This window comes from Chiroxiphia lanceolata, chromosome 4 (assembly GCF_009829145.1).
Source record: "Chiroxiphia lanceolata isolate bChiLan1 chromosome 4, bChiLan1.pri, whole genome shotgun sequence".
Lineage (NCBI taxonomy): Eukaryota > Metazoa > Chordata > Aves > Passeriformes > Pipridae > Chiroxiphia > Chiroxiphia lanceolata.
This window is the reverse complement of record NC_045640.1, coordinates 38890202-38904190: the sequence shown is the minus strand read 5'-3', so window position 1 is coordinate 38904190 and position 13989 is coordinate 38890202. Positions and strand designations below refer to the sequence as shown.

The window sequence follows — 13989 nt, the reverse complement described above, 5'->3', positions numbered from 1 at the left end:
TCTTTCCAGTTATCAGTTGAGGAGAATGTACGGTAAGGTTAACTTGAGAAATTGAAAGAACAGACTGGAATTGTGGTACAGTCCTCTAAAAATCTGATACACAGCAGGATTAAATTAGATAATTTGCAATATGTAATTTAGCAATTTTTATACCTTTCAGTGTTTATTTATCACATTACAAAGAAGAGGATTTTTTTTACCATAGCCCAAAGGAAAAACACTTGAATATGACTTGCTAAAATTGACCTTTACTTACACATTGTGACTTTTACATGGCATGTATAGATAAACTGACTCTAGCTTCAGATTTATTACTCAGTCCTGACCTTTGGTTATATTAGAATATTGCTTTCAGCCAGACTAAATAATAATGTCTCTGTGAATGTAAGGAACTGGCAGATCTGAGATGTCAATTGCAGCTCAATTTTCCTTTCACCTGGGAGTACAGCATGTCACAGTGCTTCATTGATCTAAGAGTCATTAGAGTTCAGTGTTATAACTCTTCAGTTTTCCACACAGTGCAATACTGTAATAGGGATGAACCATGAACTGGAGCATTCCATTCAAGACAGTCAAAATTTGGAATGCCTGTTTCATCAGAAATAAGTATAATAATTTTGATTTTTTTTTCCCCTAAGTTGGAATATGCAGCCAAAATATCTTCCGAAAGATTCAAAATGATCCTTCCAAAATTATTTTCATAGATTTTTCTGATATGTTTTAATTAATTAAAATAATATTCATTGATCAAAACTGTTTAAGTAGTCAGAAAAATTTCAATCTGCTATAAACTAGAGTATAATAATGAATAAAAGTACCTTCTTGCCACTTCCGCTCATCATGCTTCAGAAGAATTAATGTATTTATGCATCTGAATGTCTTTCAAGTGGTACAGCAGCTTCATGTGCCTTTGTTTTTCGGACAAGGACTGAAATCAGTAGGATATTACTTTACGAAGGACTATGATTAAAATCCTATTATTAAAATAATAATTCATTTACTTACCATCTAAATAAAGATCAAAGAGTTTGACATACTCTTGTTGTTACCCTATTGCTGCCAGGATTCTTCTGGATACTGCATTTGTGCTAGCATGCAGGCCTTAACCAATTTTTAAGCATAGAATCATAGAACAGCTTGTGTTGGAAGGGACCTTAAAGATCATCTAGTTCTAAACCCCCTGCCCTGGACAGGGACCTCCCCAACTAGACAAGGTTGCTCAATGCCCCCAGCCTGGCCTTGAACATCACCAGGGATGGGGCATCCACAACTTCTCTCGGCAAGTGGTTCCAGAGCCTCACGCCCTCACTGTAAAGAGTTTCTTCTCTATATTTAACCTAAATTTCCTGTCTTTCAGTTTGAACCCATTATTTCTTGTCCTATCACTACAATTCCTGATGAAAAATTCCTCTCTGGCTTCCCTGTAGCCCCCCCAGAGATACTGGGAGATTGCTAAGAGGTCTCCATGAGACCTCCTCTTCTCCAGGCTAAATAGCCCAAACTTTCTCAGCCTGTCTTCATAGAAAAGGTGCTCTAGTCCCCTGATCAGCTTCGTGGCACTCCTCTGGACTTGCTCTATCAGTTCCATGTCCTTATACTGTGGGCACCAGAACTGTATGTATATTCATGAAGTTGTTATTGTTGAGTCTTACAATAACTTGTCACATATTTCTACCAACTCTGTTGCTGTGAGGATGTCTTCTCTATCCAAACTATTTTTGAGGTATTTAAGTTCTTTGATCATGAAAGTAACTAAGTAGGCAGGTATTCATAATATAGAGAAATTTTAGCAACATATTTTCTAGAAGACATATAATTGAATTCTTTTATTTCTTCAGTGACATTTAGTTAATAGCGGTACAAGAAAGGAGAATTTCTCCATAGATTAGCAGTGTATAGTTTTGTGGTTTAATACTTTCTTCAAATGAAATACGTATCAGTGGTGTTTTTAATTTTTCAGGCAGTTTTGTGTAATTATTTTAAGTGTACATTTTTCCTTTCTTACTCATGGTGGATAGAAACACAGTTTAGATGTTACCAGAGCAAATTAATAAGAATGGAGGTGATAAGGAAAATAAAAAGCATTGATATTGTGTTATAAATGGCAATGTCCTTCAAATTAACATTTGTTAAAACCTGATTTTGTTATTATTATATTTGAAGACATACTTAGGTACTGTACATAATGTTTTACACTTTTCAGTATCATCTATAAAATTCACAGGTAGTCATTGAACCATCACAAAGAGGTCTCCAGTCATCTTGCTTTAATATCAGAACTGTTTACAACAGATACAGGATTTTGCTAGTTTGTTGGCAGACACAAGGTTACCTTTAAAATGTTCACATTAAAGGAAAGGTGATTTCTGGAAGAAAAATCAATATGTGTGATGCTTTGAAAACAGCCATCAGTCAACAAAATGGTTGTAGAAAAAGATTCCAACAACCATTGCTCATTTTATTTGACTAATCTACCAGTATATCAGAAGCAGGTTTCTAGTCCAAGAACTCTAAACTAATAGCACTTGAGGAAAAAAATAAAAAATTTCATTTCAGCTATTTAGAAGATTCTGCATCTTATTTTACAAAGCAAATATTTGTTCTTATTATGATGGAGGAAATAAAAATGCAGCTTCTGTCTAGAAATTACTGCTTAGCTTATTTCTCTTTTATGAGCGTTTCTTCCCCCTGACTGAGAACGCAGTTTAATTGCTCAATAAAAGTTTAAGGTTTTAAGACAAAAAATCTACTATAACATTAAATGAGATTTAAAAAATGTATGCTAACAATGTGTCATTCATTACACAGTGCTGGGGGCTCTGACAGTGAATTAGAGGGTCAAATTCATTAAAACTAACCTGATGTCAGATGAAGTTGAAGCAGCTTTTCGTCCTAAGTTTACAACATATTCAAATTCAGCAAAACCGACACAAAAATTTTGTGGAACTGATCACTACTGGGGAGATGAGGTCTTTATTCACAGATAACTCTTCTTCCCAAATGAAAGAGATTGCAACACTTTGTTGTTTTTTGGGTGTTTGGGGCTCTGTGACATTTTTTCTGTGAATTTCGTTTACTGGGCAGTGACAAGGTAGACAAACAGAATTCTGCATGTCTGCTCTGCTATTCAAAATTAATGAGAAAAGACAGTAAAGCCTAGTTTTTAAATCTCCTGAGAACAAGTAGCTGGAGATGCATCACAGGGAAAGGATTTTTGCCTGTAGCACTTTTAGAGATTCACGGATTTGTGAATAAAGCCAGTGCCTGACAGTTCGATAAGATGGCACTCCATAAAAACTCCTGTCAGCCATTGCCTTCATCTCCATGAGGCACTTGGTATTTCTGTGCTGGAAGAAATGCTTCAGCTTCTTTAACCTTCAAGCCATAACAAGGACACTTTTTCATACTGACTTCGGCACCCTGTTAAACCAAAAGTATCTTTTCTCAGGGACTGTGGCCAAACAGTGGTCAGAGGGACAGGCCCAGGACTGGTGTCTAGACAAAGTTTTTACCTTGCTCTGCTTGTGCAGGAGATGGACACTCCTGGTTCAGGTGGGACTTGGGTGGCAAAAGGCCACCCCCTGGCAGGGTGTCAGCAGGGAGCAGCAGGGGGCAGCAGTGCAGAAAGAAGATCCTGAGAAACCATTGATGGGACAGTATGAGGTCAAGCAGAGGGTTCAATTTTAATATAAAATCAGAAAACTTGAGAGTGATTGGTGTTCTGTTTTTTTTTTTTTTTTTATAATTACTTATACATACCAAATCCAGCGGTTTTATAAGCCAGCGTGATATTAAATTTTAAATTGTGAATCCTTTCCATAATCCTGGCCAGGATTAAAGCATATTGATGACAGAAATATTATGGACATTTTTACACATTTGCTTTCAGTTTTTCAATATATATTTCATTGTCTGTTAAATCCTTGCGTCACTAGAGAGCCTAAAATAGCTTGCTTCTAAAGCTGAAGCCAAATGGACTTCATTACAATGGAAATAGCATACTTTATTCTTCATTATTTTTTGTTTCACCATTAACCTTTGTACCTCATAGCTTTTCTGTCTGGTACTTAACTTTGTTCTACAGGCTGAAGAAGAAATAATTCTATACTAATAAGTCCAAATTGAGTAACAAGGTAAACTCACTGGCCCTACCCTCATCCTCAGCCAAGGAAACAGGACTTTTTCTTACAAGTTGCACCCTTAAGTCTCAGTCATAAGTACTGTCAGAGAAGAATAAATCTTTACAGGAATATGCTGGCAGAATTGCTGAATCTTTGCAATTCTCATAATCTGTTATTAAAATTCCATTTTGTGGACATTTCATGAATTTATGGATTTCCTCCTTGATGAATCGTGAAATCATAACAACACAACATCTATTACCACACTGCTGAGCAGAAGGTGGCACAAATTTTGAGTCACTGACCAACTGCTTCAGGATGAATCATCTACCAACAGGGAACACTTCTCTGGACTTTGGTTACTCTGTTTAACACCTCTGCTTTTCTGAGCTCGATTCTGTTTGCAGATGCTCTCTGAATACTTGTAGTGATGAAAATACCTGCATGAAGCCTGTGGAAAAATTCCTCTTATAGAAATGGAAAAGGAGGAAAAGATTGCACTTGGAAAAGCTCTGGGCAATGATACCTATTGAAGTTTCTCTCCAAAAAGAGAAATATTAGATATTATTTTATCTGTTGCAACCTTGTAAAATGCTGGTAGAAGTAATCTGACTTTTCAATTCATTTTGGAGTTCCTCTGACATACCTTTCATACCTAAAAGAAAGAATGTTTATTTTGTTAATTTATGTTTTTTTAGAAGCAGCGGCTTTGAAATCAGTCATTAACGTGGTAAAATTAATGGTCTTGTGTTGCAGTTCCTGAGCAGACAAGTGCTGCTGACTTGCACAAGAGTTCTCAGATTTCCACTGTAAATTTTAATTTTGGATTGATCCTGATGCATTTTCTCCTCCTAAATATTTAACTTTATGTATAAAATAGGCGATGACATTCATTCTTCTAGGTACTTCTAGCACTTCAGAAAAAAAAAATATCATCTTTCTTGCTTTGTCCTAGAATCTGGCACATTTCATTAAAAAAAAGAAATCCTGATATCTGGTCATTACATATTACAAACATTATGTGAAAGTTAAAACAATTATGTCCATTTTTACAACTATATGCTTTCAGTTTTCTACACACATATTTCTTTGTCTGTTAAATCCTTCCATCACTGAAGAGCCTAAAATACCTTCAGATCTATGTAGGCCAAATATTTTCCTTCTCTGTTCAACAGTCGTTAGTTGGACCACAGGTTTTAATAGCTCTGGATAATTGATTATATAAAAAGGCATAGTTTATGTTTGCCACTGAGATCATAGCCAGACATTTAATTTCACTTAATTTTCCATGTTATTTTACCTATTTTTGTGAGTCAAGTCAGTTAAATATTTATTAGTGCAATAAGATGTCATTGTATTATAGGCATCTGAGTAAGAGACGTATACCTTCCTGCATAAAACTTTTATGAAGAAATGCCCCATGATTCCCTGAATAAAGTCATCATTCAGAATTTCAAATGCTTTTTAAATAATGTTTGAATAACTCAGTGCTCTACCAAAGAACTTTTTCACCCACCTTGGTGTTCCCAAGTCTTTTAATTGCTTGGCACACCCAAAAAGCTACGCCATGAGTGATCAATGTTGTGAGTGACTTAAAACCTTCTCCCATCCTGACAAAATTATGTGGTAAAAAATGCACTTATTCATTTTGAATAAACATTGCAAAATTTGAAATTAATTTGCACTATTCTCCCACTATGTCATTTTCTAAAGCAGTTTCAGTACTCCGTCTGAGGTTCTTTGATATACTCTTTGGTGCATAAATTATAAAGACGTACTTTGATATTTTATTTCATTTTAGAAAGCCTCAACCACCAATTGGAAGGAATCCTACTGTTCTTCAGGACATATAGGACTCAGCAGACAGAAGTCAAATAAACTCTTTTATTTTGCTCTGCCAAGACAACTAGGTCAGTGAATGAAGCAGGCAAAATAATGAAGAGGTATCCATCATCACCCTAGAGCAGAGACAGATAATTCTTTGTCCTTTGTTGTTGTATTTTATGCAATTAGGATACATTTTTTCAATCACTCTGGATGCATTCAAGTTGTAAGAGCCTCAAGATGCACATAGTGAATTATTATACTGTTGGTCTATACTGAAAGCTTTATGAGCAGTTCTGCATCCTGATTTGTTAAAGGAAGATAAAACCACATTAAAAGTCAAGCTGAAAGGTACAAAAAGCATTACTGCTTTGTTTTTCATATTTATGAAGCACTGAACTGTAGAGTACTCTAATGATAGCTTGTATTAATTTTAACAAATTTGAAAATCTTGCTGACTAGTCTAACATTTAGGTGCTTTTCCATTCTGTTTCTCATCAACCTTTAGCTTTTTGCTGGAGGCACTACATTTGTTATGTTACTGTAATAGATAATTACAAACAATGGTAAAACAAAACACCACCACTGGTAAAGCTAATAGGCTTTTAAAAGCTTCAACCCATTCAGCTACAAAAAAAATTAAATTAAAATACATGTATTGTGAACATATCAGTTTTATTAACACAAAACTTTTTTTTCCCTGCTTGCTAAATAGCTCTAATTCTGTTAGAAAATATTCTGTTTCCAAGAACTAGCATTTTCTGGTTCTTGTTTTCTACTTACACATGAACAGTGGACTTTGTCTTCAGAAACTACCCATCGGATTTGGTAGGGGGGGGAAGTAATGTTTATTTTCACAGATGGTCTTTAACTAAAGATTAAACTGTACAGCACTTGAAACACTGGTGATCCTGAATTGTCCTCTAGAGGTGATCTTTAGCCTTTTGTAAGCAGGGCTGTAGTTTGCAAAGAGACAGAGGACATGCAGGGTGTAATGCCTGATGTGTTGTACTGGAGAGCTGAAGAAGAGAATACTAAAGAAGGAATAATAAGTGTTAAGAGAATAACAAAGGGCACAGCAAGTGGCAAGTGCCTCCTCCTCAGATAAGTTTAGGACATAAAAAAACTACTGGTGGTTCATTTGGAACCTTAACGTAGCTGCATTTACTGATGCTGCTTCACTTTATTTATTTCTAAGCAGAATATATTTTATATGCCCTGTAAACACTAAAGCTCTTAATGCTTTCTTTGCCTTTGACCTACCCAAACCTTCAGTCACTGAGGCTCCAGCAGCCCTGAGCAAAGGGAAATCCAGTGGGTGAGACCCAGATGTATAGGGGTTCCTGGAATCAGGAACACCCACGCAGCATCCCCACAACCTGGAAGCCCTCGGCAGCAAACCAGGAGGAGGGGGCAGTACCAAGAGCGACCAAGGCATTTAAATGGCTCCAGGGAGTAAAATGACCCAGAGTGTCAACGACAGTGAGGGTGTGGCACAGCAGTTCCACCCAGACGGAGGAGCGGAAGAACTCCCCTCTGACCACCCAGGAGCAGCCAATAGAGGCAGCAAACAGACTCAGTACCTGGTAAGGAAAAGCAAAGAGATCCTTTCAGCCCCACTCCTATTAGCATATTTTTAAGCTTCCTCAGTTATGGTGTTGACACGCCGTAAAGCTCAGTCCCTTGTAGCTGCAGGAGTGACTGAACCAGCTGTGTCAGAGGCTCCAGCCAGACAGACCTGCTCATGGCAGACACAGCTCTCCAGGTCACAGCTTGCCAGGAGTGCCCGATGCCTCTTTGCAAGGCTTGGGCCAACAGTTATTTTGCAGAAGGTGTGCCGTGGTTGCAGAGCTGTGTCACCAGGTGAGGGAGCTGCTTTAGAAGCGAGCAGGCTATGTAGTATTTGGGTGAATGGGCAAGAGAGAGATGGATTATTCAGAGACACTACAGTCTCAAGACTTCGAAGTTGGTCACCATGGGTACCAGGAGGAAGGTTCCTTCCTTTTCCTTCCCAGAATTTGACAGATCAGACTGGTACCTTCTACAGCAGGTATAAAGCTCTGGCACTAGAAGGCCAGAAAACTGACAAGGTTGGTGAAGGTTGTTCTGGGTAGTGGGGTCTCCTGAAACACCTCCACCTGTACCTGCATCAAGATCTCCTCTGTTAAGAGGAAAAGAAGGGTAGTTATAACAGGAATAGATAGTTGTAATAGTTCTAAGGGGAACAGTGGGCCTAATATGCACACTGAACCTCACTTACAGGGAAGTTTGCTGTCTCCCAGGGATGAGGGACATTACTGGAAAACTTTCCAGTCTAGTAAGGCCCTCTGATCAAGTTGTTCAAGTTGGAAGCAACGAAATAACAAAGAGAAGTCCAAAGGCAATCAAAAGAGACTTTAAGGCCCTGGGACAATTAGTAGGGGGATCAAGAGCACAGGTAGTGATTTCCTTGATTCTTCTGGTAACAAGGAATAATATTGATAGGTATAGGCAGATCCATCAGGATAATGCATGGATCTGAGGTTGATGTAATTGGAAGAATTTGTACTTTTCGCCCATGGGATGATCTACTTAACATGTGGTCTACTGACACCTGATGGGATAAGCCCTGAATTTGTGTGGGATCTGCTTCTCCAGCTGTATCCCTACAAATCTATGGGCCCTGATGGAATTCATCCCAGAATCCTCAAAGAGCTGGCTGATGTAATTGCAAAACCTCTCTTGATGATTTTTGAGCAGTCTTGGGAATCCAAGAGGTCCAGCACGTGACAAGGGTGTTGAATTCAAAGAGCTAGAAGCTGGCAAACATTGCCCCAGTTTTCAAGAAGGAGAAGAAGGAGGACCCCGGAAACCACAGGCCTGTCAGTCTCACTTCAGTGCCTGGTAAGTAATGGAGAAGATTATTCTGGGAGGTATTGAAAAACACCTGAAACACAACACAGTCATTGGTCTTCTCATTGCACAGCTTCATGAAAGGAAAGTCCTACTTATCCAACCTGATTTTCTTCTATGACAAGGTAACCCACCTAGTTGATCAAGAGAAGCCAGTTGATGTAATCTTTTTGGATTTCACTAAAGCTTTCAATACTATCTCTCACAGGATCCTTCTAGACAGAAGTCCAGCACACAGCTGGATAAACACATGTGTGGTGAGCAATTGGCTCACCGGTTGCACACAGAGGGTGATAGTGAATCAGGTAACAACAGACTGGCAACCTGTCACTAGTGGGGTTCCACAGGGCTCCATCTTTGGCCCATGCTCTTCAACATCTTCATAAGCAACTTGGATGCAGGACTGGAAGGGATACTAAGCAACTTTAAAGACGACACAAAACTAGGAGGAGCTGTTGACTCCCTCGAAGGAAGGAAAGCCCTGCGGAAAGACCTCAACAAATAAGAGGACAATCACCAACCATATGAAGTTCAAGAAGGGAAAGTGCTGGATTCTGCACCTGGGATGGGGCAACCCCCAATATACGGACAGACTGGGGAATGAGAAGCTGGAAAGCAGTGCTGTGGAAAGAGACTTGGGGGACCTTGTTGATGGCAAGTCAGCAGTGCCTTGGCAGCCAGGAGGGCCAACCGTGTCCTGGGGGGCATCAGGCAAACATCACCAGCTGGTTGAGGGAGTTGATTGTCCCTCTCTGCTCTGCACTGGTGCAGCCTCACCTTGAATATTGTGTGCAGTTTTGGGCACCACAATATAAAAAAGGCATTAAGCTATGAGAGAGCATCCAAAGGAGGGCAATGAAGATGGTGAAGGGCCTTGAGGGGAAGCCGTATGAGGAGCGGCTGAGGTCACTCGGTCTGTTCAGCCTGGAGAGGAGGAGACTGAGGGGAGACCTCATCAAGGTCTACAACTTCCTTGTGAAGGGAAGAGGAGGGGCAGAAACTGATCTCTTCTCTGTGGTAACCAGTGACAGAACCCAAGGGAATGGCCTGAAGTTATGTCAGGGGAGGTTTAGGTTGGATATCAGAAAAAGGGTCTTCACCCAGAGGATGGTTGGGCACTGGAACAGGCTCCCCAGAGAAGTGGTCACAGCACCAAGCCTGACAGAGATCAAGAAGTGTTTGGACAATGCTCTGAGGCAAATGGTATGACTCTTGGGGATGGTCCTGTGCAGGGTCAGGAGTTGTACTTGATCCTTGAGAGTCCCTTCCAAATTGGCATATTGTGTGATGTTCCATTATCCTGTGTGAAAGTCATCCTGGTAGACTCAAAATGAAGTTGTCAAATTAAAACCTTCATGGGACATGGACTATGTGCTGGCCCTTCTCCAAGGATGAACTTCACCTTTTTTGGAATGAACTTCTGATTTCTTCTTTTGTGATAAGTCCTCTATTTCTGTTGAGGAGTCCTATACGCTTTAGTAATTAATATGTATTTTAGTTCTTTATTAAAAATGTGACAAGAATACTGGAAACAAAGTAATGTCTTTCTATGCTTATATTCAATGAGACTGGTTACAGAAAAGGAAAAATAAGGAAATACAAATGCACTAGCACTTCATAAATATTATCTGTAAATAATATCCTCAAAATCAATATTCCTATCCTTCCTTCCTATTCCTCCTCCTTTTCCTTTCCTTCCCTTTATTCCTCCTTTTTTTTTTTCCCTGTTCTGTTTCAATATCATCATTGATATAGGGTACCCTAGGGTACCTTACAAAAATTGTAAATGTGTTATAACTACTTTTTTTATTTCCGTTCAGTGCAAATGGGTAATCAATATTGCAGCATGTAGTTTTTTGATCCCTTGACTTTATTATGCATGAAGAATGCATATTGCATCCACAGGTGTTTACTACTAACCTTGTAAAGCCTATTTAGCACTGACCTATTAATACTTAGGTATATTAATTTAATTAATTTGCTGTTTTTCAACTATCATGTTAATTTTTAAAAATTTTTTTTGCACGAAAAGTGTGTATGAAATATTATGCATACAGCAATTCAATTTTCTGTATGCTTCATGAAGGTCACATTTTCAAGGAAAGCAGACGGTTCAGGAAAAAAAATCCTACACATATACACACACTGAAGCACATATGCTATATTTATGACTCAGTTTATTCTGATAGAAATAGAAATCAAGTATACTCAGTGGAAAGGAAATTTTTAGACTAAAGAAAAAATACTTTAGTTGTCCTTGTGTTAAGAGGAGAAACAGTAACCATATGCAGTTTTCCAAGGATATTAAAATAGTCTAGTATTAGAACTGTGTAAGCAAATGTGTATTGCAAGATGGGAATGAAGCATATGGTGAAGTGGTTGAATATCTTATTGCAGGAGCTGTAAACTGATTTCAATATAGGTCAGTCATTGATGTTCCCCAGAACTCAAACCATGGCTTCAACAATCCTTCTTTAGCAATATTCTGCATTTCTGTCAAATATGATGGTTTGTTTTTTTCAAATAGGAAAAGTGCTCTTGAATTTTCAAAGTAGCTCCAAGAGGCAAAAACACAAAGGAAGTGTTTTATATCACCCTAAATGACTGAAAGAGAAGATTGTTGCTTTCCAACTTCTTTTTTATACTGTGGGTTCGAGGTGTGATTAACTGGTTGTTACACTCTGTAATAAATAGGCTTCAACTGAAGAAGCATTCAATTGGCTGTTAACACTTCAAATTAATCAGTGTGTACCTCACAGCCAGCTAAAACTCATTCTTGTGACTGTAAAGTGCCATCTTTGTCATCTTCTAGTATAGCATATATAACGCTTTTCTCCGCAATACCTTTAAAGTAGCTTTAAAGTGATCTCCAGGGACCACACTTGTCATGAGATAATTACTGTCCTGTACTGTATGAAACCCTTGGCTGCTCTTCATGCTTTACGATATCCCAGGGAAATAATCACTGTATTACAATGTATTTTCTATTGTGATTTAATATCTTCTTACACTGATTGACAAAGCAGTCAAAGACGAAATTAATTTATCTAGTACCAGTAGTTTCTCAGCACAGTTTGCAGCAAAAAGACATCAGGTAATGCTGCTCAGAAGTGTAAAACAGCCCTTCTTTGTGAAAGTAGACTTCAGCTACCTACATTTAAAAAGGTATGAAACATGACATCTGACAAGCTCATTTTTCTCAATCACTTTTTGTAATCAGGCTTAAGATCTCACTGGATGCACAAAGCTTTGATACAGTCTTTAGATCTTAACATACATAGGTGATATACACAGCTGGAGAATATGCTAATATTCAGCACCTGACCAATTCACAGTTTGAGTTTCATTGGGGTTAGTTAAGTCAGTACTGCCAGGTGGGGTTAGGTTGTAAAAAGGTAATTCAGATCCCCAAATAGAGAAGGAAGTAAAACAGGAGGAACTGTGCGGGTTGACTTCATCAACCAGTAAGGGAGTGGATAATTGCTGAGGAAACCTCTCTTTTTCCTGGGAGGTTCATGCAACTGCTTTTCTTAGGGTCTCCAAAGGATGAGATATACATCTTTGGTCAGGCTAAAATTTGGGTACGCAGCTTCTGGGGCTGAAAAGGTGGCCGTTCCTGACCCCTTGCCACCAGCACTGAGCTTCAGTGTCATATACCAGCATTACGTGGAGCAGCTTTTCCCCTCCCAGCCTCTGTGGTATCTAGCTGCCAGAACAGCACCTTCTCATTCGGGGGCACAGCTGCATTATTTTGTAAGGTTCTCTGATTTATATCAGTAAAAAGACCTGTTAATGGTATTTTGAAAGGAAAGGGAACCAATCAGAGGCAGCTTGGGAAACAGAGGGGGAAAAAAAAGCAAGCATTCACAAATCCAAATGAATATTTTAATTTTCAAAGTAAGGATGACTTCTTCTTAGAGACAGGAATTTGGTTTTGTGCATGTTTTTGTGATTGCAAGTGCTTTTGAAATATGCACCTGTTTTCACAAAAAACCCCCCAAAAAACTACAAAAACAACACCTTAATTTTTATTACAGACAGGTACATATGAAAAGAAGGCTGGAAACCATTTAAATCATTATTTGATTTATTTTGAGAGGAAAAATAAAGGTATATGAGAATTTCTGGTTCCTCCTTCTCCAGTTGAAAGACAGAGAAAAAGAATAATATGGAAATGATTCATAATGTAGTTTCTGATTCGACCTTAAGATATTTATGAAACTGTTATCTTTATTCCCCTTTTTTATTCTCATATAATTTGATTTGTGGGAAAATTAATAAAAGAAATTACATACACAAAAGCATAGCCCATAACTGCTGCATACTCAAATTGATAAATGTGAACCATACTCAGTGTGATATTTAACAGAAATGAAAATATGAGGATACTAAAGTTATATATCCTTTTTTTTCTCTTCATTGGCTCTGCTATTAAATGAAAGGAAATCTGAATATTATGCATCTTGACAACGGACTCTTACATAGTGAAACACCATTTAGTGTTATTAAAATGTGAGTTATTCTTGTAATTGAAAATTTTTTCAACATTAAAACAATGATTGATGTACATAATATTCACTTGATAAGTCACAGAAAATACAATAACAGTAAATTTCTAAAAGCAATTAAGTTGTCTTTCATCAACATTGAAATTACAAGCAAAGAATACTTATTAAGTTAATAAAGGTATTTGTGGCATATATAATTGAGATTGAAGTAGAAACTAATCAAAACTGAATTAAAATGTATTTTTACACATAATATGCTTCCAATAATAAGTCTGTTTGCTTAGACAGGCCACCACAAGCTCAGTCTAGGCACCTTGATGCAGAGGTGAAAATATATGTTTAGGTTAAGCAATGCCAGGTTAATGGTTGGACTCGATGATCTTAGAGGTCTTTTCCAATCTGAATGATTCAATGTCACTGGAACTCATCACAGAAAGGAAGGTTTATTAGTGGAAAAGACAGTCCAGTGCTTCTTTCTTTCATGCTTTAGCAGTGTGGTTTCTCTGTTTTCCATGTAGAAAATAAGAACTTTTCCCTACCTTATTGTTGTGTTTATCTTATCTGTGTAAGATCAAAAAGGAAGGTCTCAGATGCTATGGTAACAGTGACTCATGAGCCTGACAAATCACAAAAAACACTTTATC

At 38.0% G+C, this 13989-nt stretch overlaps 1 long non-coding RNA gene across 2 annotated transcripts in view; it reads left to right on the top strand.

Annotated features, from left to right (window-relative positions):
• The window catches only part of LOC116785537, a 94435-nt gene that overhangs the window by 64708 nt on the left and 15738 nt on the right, over positions 1-13989 (top strand). The gene's annotated exons all lie outside the window — the stretch shown is intronic.